Here is a 12,569-nt window from a genome sequence, read left to right as displayed (position 1 = left end):
AGCACACAGATAGTCTTGGTGTACAGCGTCCTGATGGAGCCACCACAGGCAGATGTACGGGACCTTCCCCCATTGCAGGGGATGCTGGCCCAACCGCCAGCCTCCCAGGGGAGCTGAGGACCTGGGCAACCTTTGCAGGATAGAGCAGAGTCACGGGACCAGGACAGGCAACTGGGTGGGCCGAGTAGCCTTGCCATTTCTCTCCCATACCAGGTGGCCTCTCAGGATAGAAAGAATCTTCCTGCACTTCTTCCCAAGGTCAGCACGGGCCACCCATGTCCAGTGGCAGCCAGCGTTTCCGCTCAGCTAGGTACAGCGTCAGGACCGCCCCATTTCAAACACAGGTGAACAGAGTGAGTGGATCGGCCATGCGTGAGGACTGAATAAGGACTCTGAGGGAGCCACGGCGTGTGCCCACGCAGCCCCCCAACTGCCATGAGGAGGGGTCATCCTGCCGCCCGCTCCCTGGGGGCAGAATCCCACGCCATGCATCATCCTGTCCCCATATCAGACACGGGTAGGTACCCTATAACTCAGGTACTGGGGAGACATAGAGTGAGGTGGGATGGGGAGGCCTGCAGACGGGGATCCAGACCACCTTTCCCAGAAGGTGGGTGTCCCCATTGCTGCACCTCTTGATGGCATCAGCCCACCCCATGTAACCAGGGACCTCCCAGGCCTCTCTGCAGGGAGAGAACACAGAAGAGTGAGGCCTGGGGCTGCAAATGTCACCTTCCTTTCCCACTGCTTGTGTTTCTGGAGTCTGAGCTGTGCTGCGGGCAGCTCAGGTCAGCCCTGGCCAGGTCTCATCACATGCCCGCTGTGTATGAGCCTGTGCTCAGCAGAGCTCTGCTCAGTCCACAGAAACACTTGTGTTTGAAAAAAGTTATTATTTTTTTTTTAACTTCATAAGTTGCCAACATTGGAGGAAAAGAACTCGGTTTTTTTGTTTTAACTTTTTTCCTTAAAAACTATGAAGACCTGGGAAAATTCAGCCCACATTTCCAAGTGCAGCTGATGAGAGTTGAGTGGCCCCCTGCAATGGGATCAGCTCTCCCTTACTCACTCGGCACATATCCAGCTTCCTGCATTTCCCACCTGGACCCTGAAGTGGGGTTTAGAACTCCCTAGAGAGAGAGTCCCAGGCTGGGCCAAAACCTATCTAGGTGCCTTCTGATAACACACTCTGGGGCAGAGTCCAAGCCCTCCTCTGGCCAGGCTGCCTTCAGCATTGACCACCTTCTTCCAAAAGCCTCAGAATCTTGTATCCCTAAATCAAGCCTACTGGAATATCTGTGGGGCACCTTCAAGTTACCTGTGCAGGTATTAGGAACTCACAACCAGAGTGCTGGCCTTGTTGTGTCCTGGGTGTTGACATAAATCGTACTAGGCAGGCCTTGGGCTTTGCACCCCCTGTATTCCAGAAAATTTGGAAAGAAATGTGGATTTGCTATATATTGCGTTTGCTGAAACCAAGGTGCAACAAATTCTAATAAATACAATATGCAGAGGTGAGCGGTTAGTCCATCAATACATCAGTAAATGACTGCTGACCACTCGCAGCGTGCTAGGACTGTCCTGGGAGCTGTGCAAGCTCCCAAGGTGACCAGGACACCAGCCCTTCCCCCTGCTGGTGCCTTCTTTCAGCTAAGAGGGTCCCCAGAGCTGTCTGGAACTGCCTGAGGGATGGCCTTTTATGCCCAGGTGAGAATGACTCTGCCAATGACTCGCTGTGTGGTCTTGAACAAATCCCTTGCCCTCTCTAGACCCCAGTCTCTTTACCTAGAAAATAAAGGTAGCTTTGATAGCAAAAGTTTCTGTAGCCCTAGGGTTCTATGGACCTAGGAATTACCTAGAATTTCTAAACAGAGTCCTGCTTAACAATAGCACCTGTACTACCCAAGGGAAAAGATGCCTAAACCATAACCACCAAGAATCTTCAAACTCATTCAACACGTTATTAGATGACCCACAAATCAGCACTGACAAAGAAGTGATCGCTATCAGTTTGGAGTTAACACTTCCTGGTGGTGAATGGAGCATGTTTACTACCTCCCTGAGGCCTGCACAGACTTAGGCAAACCTGATCAAAGGGAGCCCTAAAGACTTCCACTTGCAGCTCTGCCCAAGCCCACAGCTGTGGGGGCTCAGCTGGGTCCAGTGGTTGTTTAGTCGCTCAGTTGTGTCTGACTCTTTGTGACCTCATGGACTGTAGCCCACCAGGCTCCTCTGTCCATGGGATTTCCCAGGCAAGAATACTGGAGTGGGTTGCCATTGCCTTCTCCAGGGGATCTTCCAGCCCCAGGTACTGGATGTGTATCTCCTGCACTGCAGGCAGATTCTTTACCACTGAGCCACCTGGGAAGCCCCGAAGAGCAGCCAAAGGGCACCGTCATGAATCACAGTGGCCCCCACGCGACTGGCCACTTTTCCTATACCCATGGTTCCTGAAAATCCTGACTCCCAGTTTTACACTGGTCGCAAGGACATCCCTCTTGGTAGAAAATTGAGGCCACAGCAAACAACCCACCAAGACTTGGTCCAAGTCACTCGCAGAATTCTGGCTCTAGGAGTCTTTTCCCACACCTGGAAAGGGGGGTTTCTCAAGACATGCTCTCTGGTTAAAAGCAGCTTACAAGTAAAAGAAAGGCAATAGTCCTTGTCATGATCTACAAAGGCATGTCTATCCAGGCCCTCTAACCCACTCACCCTCTCCCCAGAGCTCATGTGCTCCAGCCTCGATGGCCTCCACTTTGTTCCCCACACATACTGGCTTCTTCCCCACCATAGGACCTTTGCACATGCTGCTCCCCCTGCAGCATTCCACCTGGAATGCTCTTCCTCCAGACTTGCACTGGCTGGCTCTCCCATGTCCTTCAGACCTCTCATTTCCAACGTGCCTTCCTCAGGAGGGCCATCCCTCACCCTCCAAGTACAGATACACCCCTCCCCCTGTGTCACCCCAAACATCATTTCCTCGTGGCACGTATCACTCTCTGACATCATCTTACCCATGGCTGTCTTGTTTACTGTGCCCTAGCCCCTGTCTTGTCCAAGATTATACCCAGGGCTGCTCCACAGCCAAAGGATCATGTTCCGAGATCAGAAAGAAGCATGAGCAAACCTTCACCTCGCCATCCAGCAGCTGTGTGGCCTGGGGAAAGCCACTCAACTTCTCTGACCTCAGTTTCCACATCTGGAAAATGGAACCAATAAGATCATCTACCTGCAATGGAATTGATGAGTATTAAGATAACCCCAAGAAACTCTTCTAGTTCACTCTACCTTCCCTCTGGAGTTAAAATTATCTCTGATTTTCTTTTTCTCTCAGGCAAAACAAGAGTACTGGGATCTTACTTTCCTACCTCATCATTGCATACCGGGGAGTTTGCAGGGGTCCTTACCTCCATGAGCCTGGAGAGCTCCCGGTGAAGATTAAACAGGACGCAAAGCCCCACACACATATGCAGGGCTTATCATCATTATCACACAGAAATTACAATTATTCACTCCCTCCTCTGTGCTCCCAAAGTACCGCTCCTGCAGCATTTAACTAAGGTAATTACTACTGCTGCGGGAAGGCTGTTGACTCACACGTCTGCACCAGGACACGGGGCTGCCTCGGGACAGCACCCCGAGTCCAGGGTCCTGAATGTGCCTCAGGGACAGCAAGAGCCACTCTGCGTCTGATGGAGAGAAGGTCCTATTATCTCTGAGGGCCAATTCCTTCTAGAAGTTACTGGGCCTCAAGACCGAGAATGGGGTCTTTGAAGGTAAAGCTGTGGAAGGCTGGACGGCCACACCACCAGGCTCTGCCTCCATTCCTTGCTGGGATCGCTCTGGAAAGCCATGTTATGGCAGGACAGTAAATCATTTTCTGATGTGTATGAGGGATTCAGTTAGCATTAGATTGCTTAGCTGCTGCTGCTGCTAAGCCACTTCAGTCGTGTCCGACTCTGTGCAACCCCATAGACGGCAGCCCACCAGGCTCCCCCGTCCCTGGGATTCTGCAGGCAAGAACACTGGAGTGGGTTGCCATTTCCTTCTCCAATGCATGAAAGTGAAAAGTGAAAGTGAAGTTGCTCAGTCGTGTCGGACTCTTAGTGACCCCATGGACTACAGCCTATCAGGCCTATCAGGCTTCTCCATCCATGGGATTTTCCATGTGGGGTGGGGTGCCATTGCCTTCTCCAATTGCGTAGGGTTTCTATGTTAATGGTGCTTTGGTCATCTCAAAGCTATACTTTTATAGTATTTGACTTTAAAAATTCAAGTGTCTATTTCAAAGTATGGGGAAGGCATTAGTGGAGATGAATGGGAGTAAGATTCCCCCAACAAGTACCTTCAGAAGTCCAGAAATTTCTCAAGCAGCTCATCATAATTTCAGGCTCCAGGGTCTGAGAATCCTGTGTGCTGAGGAACCAGCAAGAGGCAAGAAAGGAGATGCCCACATGCTCTCTGCTTGTTTTGAAAGCCTGTCCCTTTTCTTGGTCTCTGGAGCACAGAATTTGCTCTTGGATGCAAAATTCTAACTCTACTCCAGTTCACATGACCCCAGATTATTCCAAGACGTACATTTTCCATGAAGGAAACTCTCCCCACCTGCTCATGACCAATCCCAAGAATAGCACATCATCTTTCTTCATCTTCTGTGAGCTCCAGAGTATACCAAGTGATCAGCTGCTCAAAACCCGTGCCCTGGTGGCAGGAAAACTGGTGAGCCCAGTGCCTCCGCCTACTCTATAGGGTCTCAGGGGCCACATGCAGGATGGCATGGCTCATTCACAGTAGCCCAAGTCACTCCAGCTCCTGCCCTCGGGCACCCCTTCTCATCCTGGCATGGGTCAAGGGGAAAAGGCAGCATTCTGGCAGTGCCTCCTTGCCCACCTCAAAAGCCACAGAACATGGAATGTTCCAGAGCAACCACAGTGGGATTGGGTGGGGGGGGGGGTGCCCCACCCACCTCCTTCCCTACCTGAGGCCCTTGGCAGTGACACTAAGCTGAGCCTTCAGAAACTGTGAGCATCCAGGCGGCAGAATCACTACCATCAATGTAGCAGCTAAATATTGTAAGACTCCTAACTCCCCCATCTGTGTTTTGCCTCCCAAGAGGGAAAATAGTCTTCACAGACATTCCCTGATCTGGCAGGCAAATTCTAAACCTTACTGGCAACCGCAGGCTTGTTTTCCCAACCAAACAGCTATGAAACCAAAAATTGTTCTGCCTGCGTTATGCTGAGGAGGGAAGTGGCCAAACAGTTCAGTCTGGAGGCTCGGGAAGCCGGCGGCCGCCTCCATCGCCAGAGCAGACCAGGCACTACAGCGTCCCGGAGCCGCTGCCCGCCTGCCTGCCGTCCGCTGGGGTAGCTACAACTGCCGGGATTCGGTGCTCCTTTTCTTAACACAGAATACACCCACCAAGAAGCTGACGGGAAACACGCACCACAGTGTGAAATCAACACTTTCTAACTCAAAGAAAGGGGGTTAAAAAAAAAAAAAAAAAGAAGGGAAAACTTCCAACCCTTTGGCTGCAGATACTTCCTCCTAGGAGATTCCATGAAGTGATGGCACCACCATGGCCCCAGCCCTGCCAGTGAGCCGACCTTGTCTCCCCAGCCCCCCACTTTCCATTTTATGGTATTTCCCCAGATTTTTTCCTAGCCCTTCTCAATCTTCATACGGGAACCCTGCACCTGTGCAATTTCTAATAAACCAAATCTGATGATAACCGTGGAAGCCTAATTGATAGGGGCCTTTATCGACTGGCCTTGATGTCTATCTGAGGTTCTCAACAGCCAAGATTTAAATGTTTCATTTTATTTTTAACTTTCACTTTTCCACATTTCAGCAATGTCAGGCAAAGAGGTATGGTTTTACTATCAGAAAGAATCATGGTGCAGAATAATTTATGACTTCAGCTTGGGCTTTCAGAAAAGCTATTTCAAATCTTCACTTTGATTTGGTTGTATCAAAACTACTCAAAATAACAGCAGCACTTTCTTGGAACCAGAATATGTTAGCAGCACCTCAGGACTGCGTACTGAAGCCTCGTATTTATCCCAGAAGAAAACTTGAGAAAGGAGTTAAGCCACAGAGAGAAAAATAACATTTTTTCATGATTCTTTTGTTCCCCCTCCCCACCCATACCCAAACACACCCAAAGCACTAAGGAACCCCTCCCCCATGGCGAATGACTCTCCTAGAGCTATAGGCAGGTGGAGGAGTCCTACCTGGGTGGGGCAGAGGCTGGGAGGAAGGCCCTGGACAGGGAGAGGGAGAGGGGCCATTTGGTTGGGATTTGTGTTAGGTCAGCACAACAAAGCAGGAGGAAATGATGTGTGTCCAGGGCAAAGAGTTCCAACATCGTAAGACTTACCTTAGCAGCTTAACTGCATACTTGTCTTAAGGACCGTCAGTCTGGTGAGAAAATACCCCAGAAAGGATGCAGCTGATCCAGGCACTGACAGATTGCCAGAGGGGCGTCCCAGTTCCCTATCACAAAAGGAAATATAGAAAGAAATGATGTAAAGTGAAATGTAACAAATTCACCAAATCACAGCAATATGCAGAGGTCAAGGAAATTCAACTGAAAAGGTTAAAGATGAAATCAAATCCGGTGTATGAGAATGAAAATCTATCCCAATGCAAGGCCACCGGTGACGTGCTGTAGACAAGAAGCTAAATACTGCCTAGCACTGGGATCTTTCATTTTCATCAGATCAATAAAAGCTTATATTTATCAGGATTCCAAGCAGCTGCCACTTCTGACAACCTCCACTTTATTTTCTCACTCCTTGCGCTGTATCAGGGCAAAGAGGAGAGGAGAAGCAGCTTTTAATGCTATTTACACCTGAAGACACAATTCCATTAAGAGGTCCTGTTTTGTTAAAGAAACAGGGAATGATATGATTATATTGGCAGGAGCGGGAAGTCTCTTTGTTCTTCCCCCCATGTTTTCCCCTTTGCAATCCAGACCCAGCACGAAGATTTCCTGACATGAAGTCCATGTGTGAGCACTTTTTTGTTCAAACTTACCATTTACAAAGAGAGAAAGGCTTTCTGCTAAAACAGTTACCACTCTAATCATCTGTACAACAATATTTGCTATCAGGCATTCTAAATAGATTATCACCAGTCCATCTGTGTCATTATTGATTTATAAGGCTCTAAGCAGCTTTAGAATGGAAGCTTTCCCACTGAAGGGTTTCTTGTATAAATCAGAGCCGTGCTCAAATATAGCAGCCATCACTCAAGATATTGTTCTTAAAATCATAACAAGAAGGAGAAAATGATAAATTGCTTGTAATATACTGATCCAAACTGATATGCAAATCTTGTTTTTTAAATATATTACTTGAGTAAAAAGAGGCATCATTAACATATGAATGCTATATGCAAATGATAGTGACAGAGCAGATGTTGGCGCATGTAATTGACCTATATGTGAATTGCATCAGAACCCTTAACTCTATTAATTCACTACCCAGTAACTAGATATTGTCCAAAAAGTACATTCTTTGAAACCATATACTGGAAGCAAAGCTGACAGGGTTCCAAGGATTCTGAAACAAGGTCACTGTCACCAACATTTTGCTGTCATCTGCATTCCCCTTCTTATAGATGACATCATCATGGGGCCGTGTAAATCGATCACTTAATAGCATTTAGAAAATACTGCAGTGGGGAACAGGTTATAAAAAAAAATGCCCCAGTTTTATTCTTTTTCTTGGCAGAAATGTCATCCCTCTTAAACTGAGGGTTTGTGCATGAGTGCACTGTGAAACACACAGATGCCATTTTATTCCCCGTCTTTATTTTTCCACTTCTTCTCAGAATGACATTAAATTGTATTAAATAGCCTTTTGTCCACAGGGCACAGACCACCCCGCATATGATAATGTATTAATGCCCCACGTTCCAGCCACTGAGCTGAAACATTCTGAGACTTGGAGGATAAGTATGAAGCACCATTGTGTGTATAGCCTGCTAACAACTGTGACACATACTAATAGAAACATACCTAATAAATTACTGCTTTCAGGTCTAGCAAGCTGACATTTCTCTGCAAGGGACAATTTTATATTTGTGGCACAGAACAAAATTGCTTCATATGAAGCCACTGTGGATTAGCATAAAAATTAACACTTAAATTTCAGCTTATTTTCCACCCTCTCCTCCTGCCACAACAATCAATTCCTCTTATAAATCTGATTAGATTTTATGATGCTTATTATTCAGAGCATGTCTCAACACAGCATTCACAGGCTTGAAGACTATTTGTTTAAATAGAAAAAAGAAGCAGATAAATCTATAGGTATTTTTTATTACCCCATTCCCCACCAGTTTCTTTCTCATATTGTAACATCAGTAATTGATTGCACACATTAATTAACATGTAAGGTAGAAATTCTGCATTATGCATGATTTATTTTCCTATCTGGTGAGTAGGTTTGTCTGCTGCCCTTGTGTTTCTAGGACATTGGGCTCGATTCTGGTCCAGACATAAATGCCAATGCTCATTCCCCCTGAAAGTTATTAATGTCAGATATGAAATGAGATTTTTGATTTCACCTGCTTACTAATCCACAAAAGCTGTTTTGAGTGATGCAGGCTTAAACGCCAAAATTTGAAATGATATATTGCTATATCTGATAACATGCAAATATGTTCATTAGACATAATTTAGCAGGAGAGAATAGCAACACTTTTATAACTAGTCTAGGTCAAAAATGGTTGTTAATTAAACAAGTCATGAAAAATGGCATTACAAGGAGACTGTCCAGCAGACACCAGACTTTCTAACGATATGCCACTGATAGGTACCCAATGCTTTTCACTAGAACGGAGAGGGAGAAAAACTTTCTGAGCATTTCACATAATCTACAGCAATGTTAACAAAACTATGCCCACATTAAGACCCTCAAATTGGTCACAAATTCTTCTTAGTTTTTAATGATAACACACTACACTTCTCCATTTGAAGATGCGATTTCACTTTCTGTCTTAGTGGCTTAAGGTGATTTATACGGTTGACTCCTTCACGAATAAACCAGAAAAGAAATTAATATTATATCCGGCCATGCTGCTGGCTGCCCTGCGTGTTTATGGCTGTGTATTCTAAATCAAGTAGAGCAATAAGCAAAAGGATGCTTGGACGATGAGGGTGGCGCCAAGGCTGAGGGGGATGGCAGACAAAGGCACGGGAGGGACATGCAGGTAGATCTTCTCTTTCCTGTGGTCCTTCTCAAGTGGCGGCTCCTGTTACCTAGGGGACCCAGGTACAGGAAGAACTCTTGATTGGTCATGAGTTGCAATTCAACGTGAACAGGGTTCTGATACGCAGGTAAAAGTGACCACCTGAGCTTGTCTTCTTGGGGTGAGGCTTCGTGAATACCTGGGGGAAGGAGAGTATCTCAGGAATTAAGTACACAGTCTAAAGAAGGGTAGGAGGAGCTTCCAACTGGCCACCCACCCATGCCACCTTCCATCAGAGAGGAGAGTATTCATAGAGCAGTTAAAGCTCAGCACATGATCTAGAGCCAACTGGTACTGGTCGATGCTCTACTTAACAAAAGCATCCTTCCTTGCAGCCAGACACTTAAAACACAGAAAGCAGAAAGGGCAGGTATGTGCATTGGGAGTCATGTAAGATAAGGAAGTCTGATTGCAAGAGTAAATGACCACCTCAATAAACCAAGAGAAGTTCACATTTAAGCCATGGAAGCAATTAATCTATATTCCTGACACCAACTCAGAGTTTGATGGAAAAGTGGTTTCTAATCCTCACTTATCCAGTGGAGGCAGGTCCTTCCCCAAACACTTCATGTCCAGGTGTAAAACATTCTCGTTCCTAGCCTGGCTCGCAGTCAATATTACTGCCATTTCTAGGACTCGCACCTCATCCTTGACTGTGTTTTATGGTTCTATACTTTCAAATCCAGAATCTTAAAATAAGCATCATAGCATTCATCCTGCCTATCTTTCAGGGATAATGTGAGGTTCAAGAAAAAAAAAAAAAAGAAAACAGATGGAAACTCTTTGGAGGAGGAGGAGAAGGAAACACAGTTCTGAAAGACTCTTGTTACTTTTCACTCCCACCACGCCCTCTGCCGCATCTCCTGCCCACTCCACGCATGCCCCATCTGGACAGGGAACCTCTCCTTTCCAAACTCTCGACTCACAGCCCCGGTTCCTAGACTCAGCCATCTTCTGCTTCCCCATGGGGCGTGCTGCCAGTTCTCACATCCCAGGAGCAACTCAAGGATCACTTGGGGTCACAAGGCTTATTGACAAGGTCTGGGGGTCCCCTGTGTATTCTCAGGTCATTGGGAAGTCTTGGGGAAGGAAAGACTCCAAGACCGCAGCACTTAAGCGACATTTGGATCCCATGGTCACAGTAGATGGCATTAGCCCGTGCCTCTCACAGGCCAGTAATTCTCTTTCAGGGGGCCTGGCACCATTTATCCAACTTCATGTACCTCTACATGGCAGAAAGGGAAGAGGAACTAAAGAACCTCTTGATAAAGGTGAAAGAGGAGAGTGAAAAAATTGGCTTAAAACTCAACATTCAAAAAACTAAGATCATGGCATCCTGCCCCATCACTTCTGGCAAATAGATGGGGAAACAATGAAAACAGTGACAGATTTTATTTCCTTGGGCTCCAAAATCACTGCAGACAGTGACTGCAACCATAAAATTAAAAGACGCTTGCTCCTTGAAAGGAAAGCTATGACAAACCTAGACAGCATATTAAAAAGCAGAGACATTACTTTGCCAACAGAGGTCCATATAGTCAAAGCTATGGTTTTTCCAATAGTTATGTACAGATGTGAGAGTTGGACCATAGAGAAGGCTGAGCACTGAAGAATTGGTGCTTTTGAATTGCGGTGCTGGAGAAGACTCTTGAGAGTCCCTTAGACAGCAAAGAGATCAAACCAGTCAACCCTAAAGGAAATTAACCCTGAATATTCATTGGAAGGACTGATGCTAAAACTGAAGCTCCAATACTTTGGCCACCTGATACAAAGAACTGACTCACTGGAAAAGACCCTGAAGCTAGGAAAGATTGAAGGCAGGAGGAGAAGGGGACAACAGAGGATGAGATGGTTGGCTGGCATCATCAACTCAATGGACATGAGTTTGCACAAGCTCCAGGAGACAGCGAAGGACAGGGAACCCTGGAGTTCCATAGTCCTTGGGGTCGTAAAGAGTTGAACACAGCTGAGCAACTGAAGAACAATAACATATGCCTCTATAACCAGCAATGAGAAAGATGCCCAGAGTCTTCCCTGGGTATGGTTAAATTAGTCCATATTTCTCCAGTAAATTTAATTAACTTCAAAGCGCTTTATTTTTTGAAAGGGTAAAATGAATGAATGAAATAACAAGTGCACACATGAAGAAACAGGGAATAAGTGAATGAATGCATACAGGCATGAGTGAATAGATGGAGAGATAGAATGACGATTGGAACAGTGTAAAAAGTAATCACGCAGGAACTAGTACGTAAATTCAAAAATGTGCATGTAAATGAAAAAACGCCTTATGAATGAATGAAAGAATACCACTGATATCTTTTTAATGAACAAGTATATACATGAGCTCTTATAGCATGACTAGGTTGATGTAAGATAGAAGAGAAGAAATAGTCAGCAAGGTCTGATTTATTGTCAAAGTGTTTGGACCCATCCTTGGCTTCCTTCTTGTATCTCAACACAAATTCCTAGAAAACCCTGTGGGGCAGCCAATAGGATTTTGCATAAGCCACCACAGACAGGATAAGCAAGACAAACATTCTTGCCTCCTGTCTGGACTCTCAGGATGAAAAGGCTCAATCAGGTGCTTCTGATCATGAGGCACCCGGCTTTGGTGCAATCCTGAACCTGCTAGACACTGATGGACGCCCCCTGGAAGGCAGAAGCTACAGCATCAGGAGCACAGACCCTAGATGATAGCCCAGTAAGGCCCAGCAATGAAACAGAATTCACATCATCACCCAAGTCTTCACTTACTCATCTTTAAAATGGAGATAATACATCTGAAAGTTCTTAGCCCAGGGTTTGGCTCCTAGTCACCACTCAGCTAACAGCCATCACAGTCTGATATTGCTCAGCTGTTCTGCCCTGTGACTCCTGGGTCCCCTGCCCGTGGAGAGCTTATTCCCAGGTGGACATCCATCTCTACCAAATGTGCTGGTGGCCAGACTCCCGGAAGCAGGCCACTGCACCATAGGAACCCTCGTGACTCCTTTCAAGTGTATATTAATATTTTATTTCTTCTTCCAAGCTCCATTTATCTGCATAAATAAAGATGTTTTCTATTTAAAATGACCGGAGAGAGTCAATCTTTGTGATCTTTGCTCTTCTGTGGAATTTGGTTTCCCATCCACAGAACTAAGTACTTGGTCTAAATCATGGCTTTTCAGTATTTTTCTGGCAGATTCCTTTTCCAGGGAAATCTGACCACATGTGAGCTGATAAAAGCACCTCCTCTAGCCAACCCTGCAAGAGACAGCTCTGAGTTCTCCCCCTCTTGGGAGAACTCCCAAGGTTCTTCTCGGAACCCCTGG

The 12,569-nt window shown here is 46.2% G+C and overlaps 1 protein-coding gene across 6 annotated transcripts in view; it reads right to left on the bottom strand.

Moving 5' to 3' along the window:
• The window catches only part of ZNF536 (zinc finger protein 536), a 452,773-nt gene that overhangs the window by 327,291 nt on the left and 112,913 nt on the right, over nt 1-12,569 (bottom strand). For all 6 annotated transcript variants that reach the window (XM_042231924.2, XM_042231923.2, XM_027978173.3 and 3 more), the window contains one exon: nt 6,377-6,492. The gene's annotated coding sequence lies outside the window, so the exon portion shown is untranslated. The remainder of the gene's footprint in view (nt 1-6,376; nt 6,493-12,569) is intronic.

The sequence above is a fragment of the Ovis aries genome, chromosome 14 (assembly GCF_016772045.2).
Source record: "Ovis aries strain OAR_USU_Benz2616 breed Rambouillet chromosome 14, ARS-UI_Ramb_v3.0, whole genome shotgun sequence".
NCBI classification, from domain to species: Eukaryota; Metazoa; Chordata; class Mammalia; order Artiodactyla; family Bovidae; genus Ovis; species Ovis aries.
The sequence above is the reverse complement of the archived record's forward strand: the minus strand, read 5'-3'. Positions and strand labels throughout refer to the sequence as shown.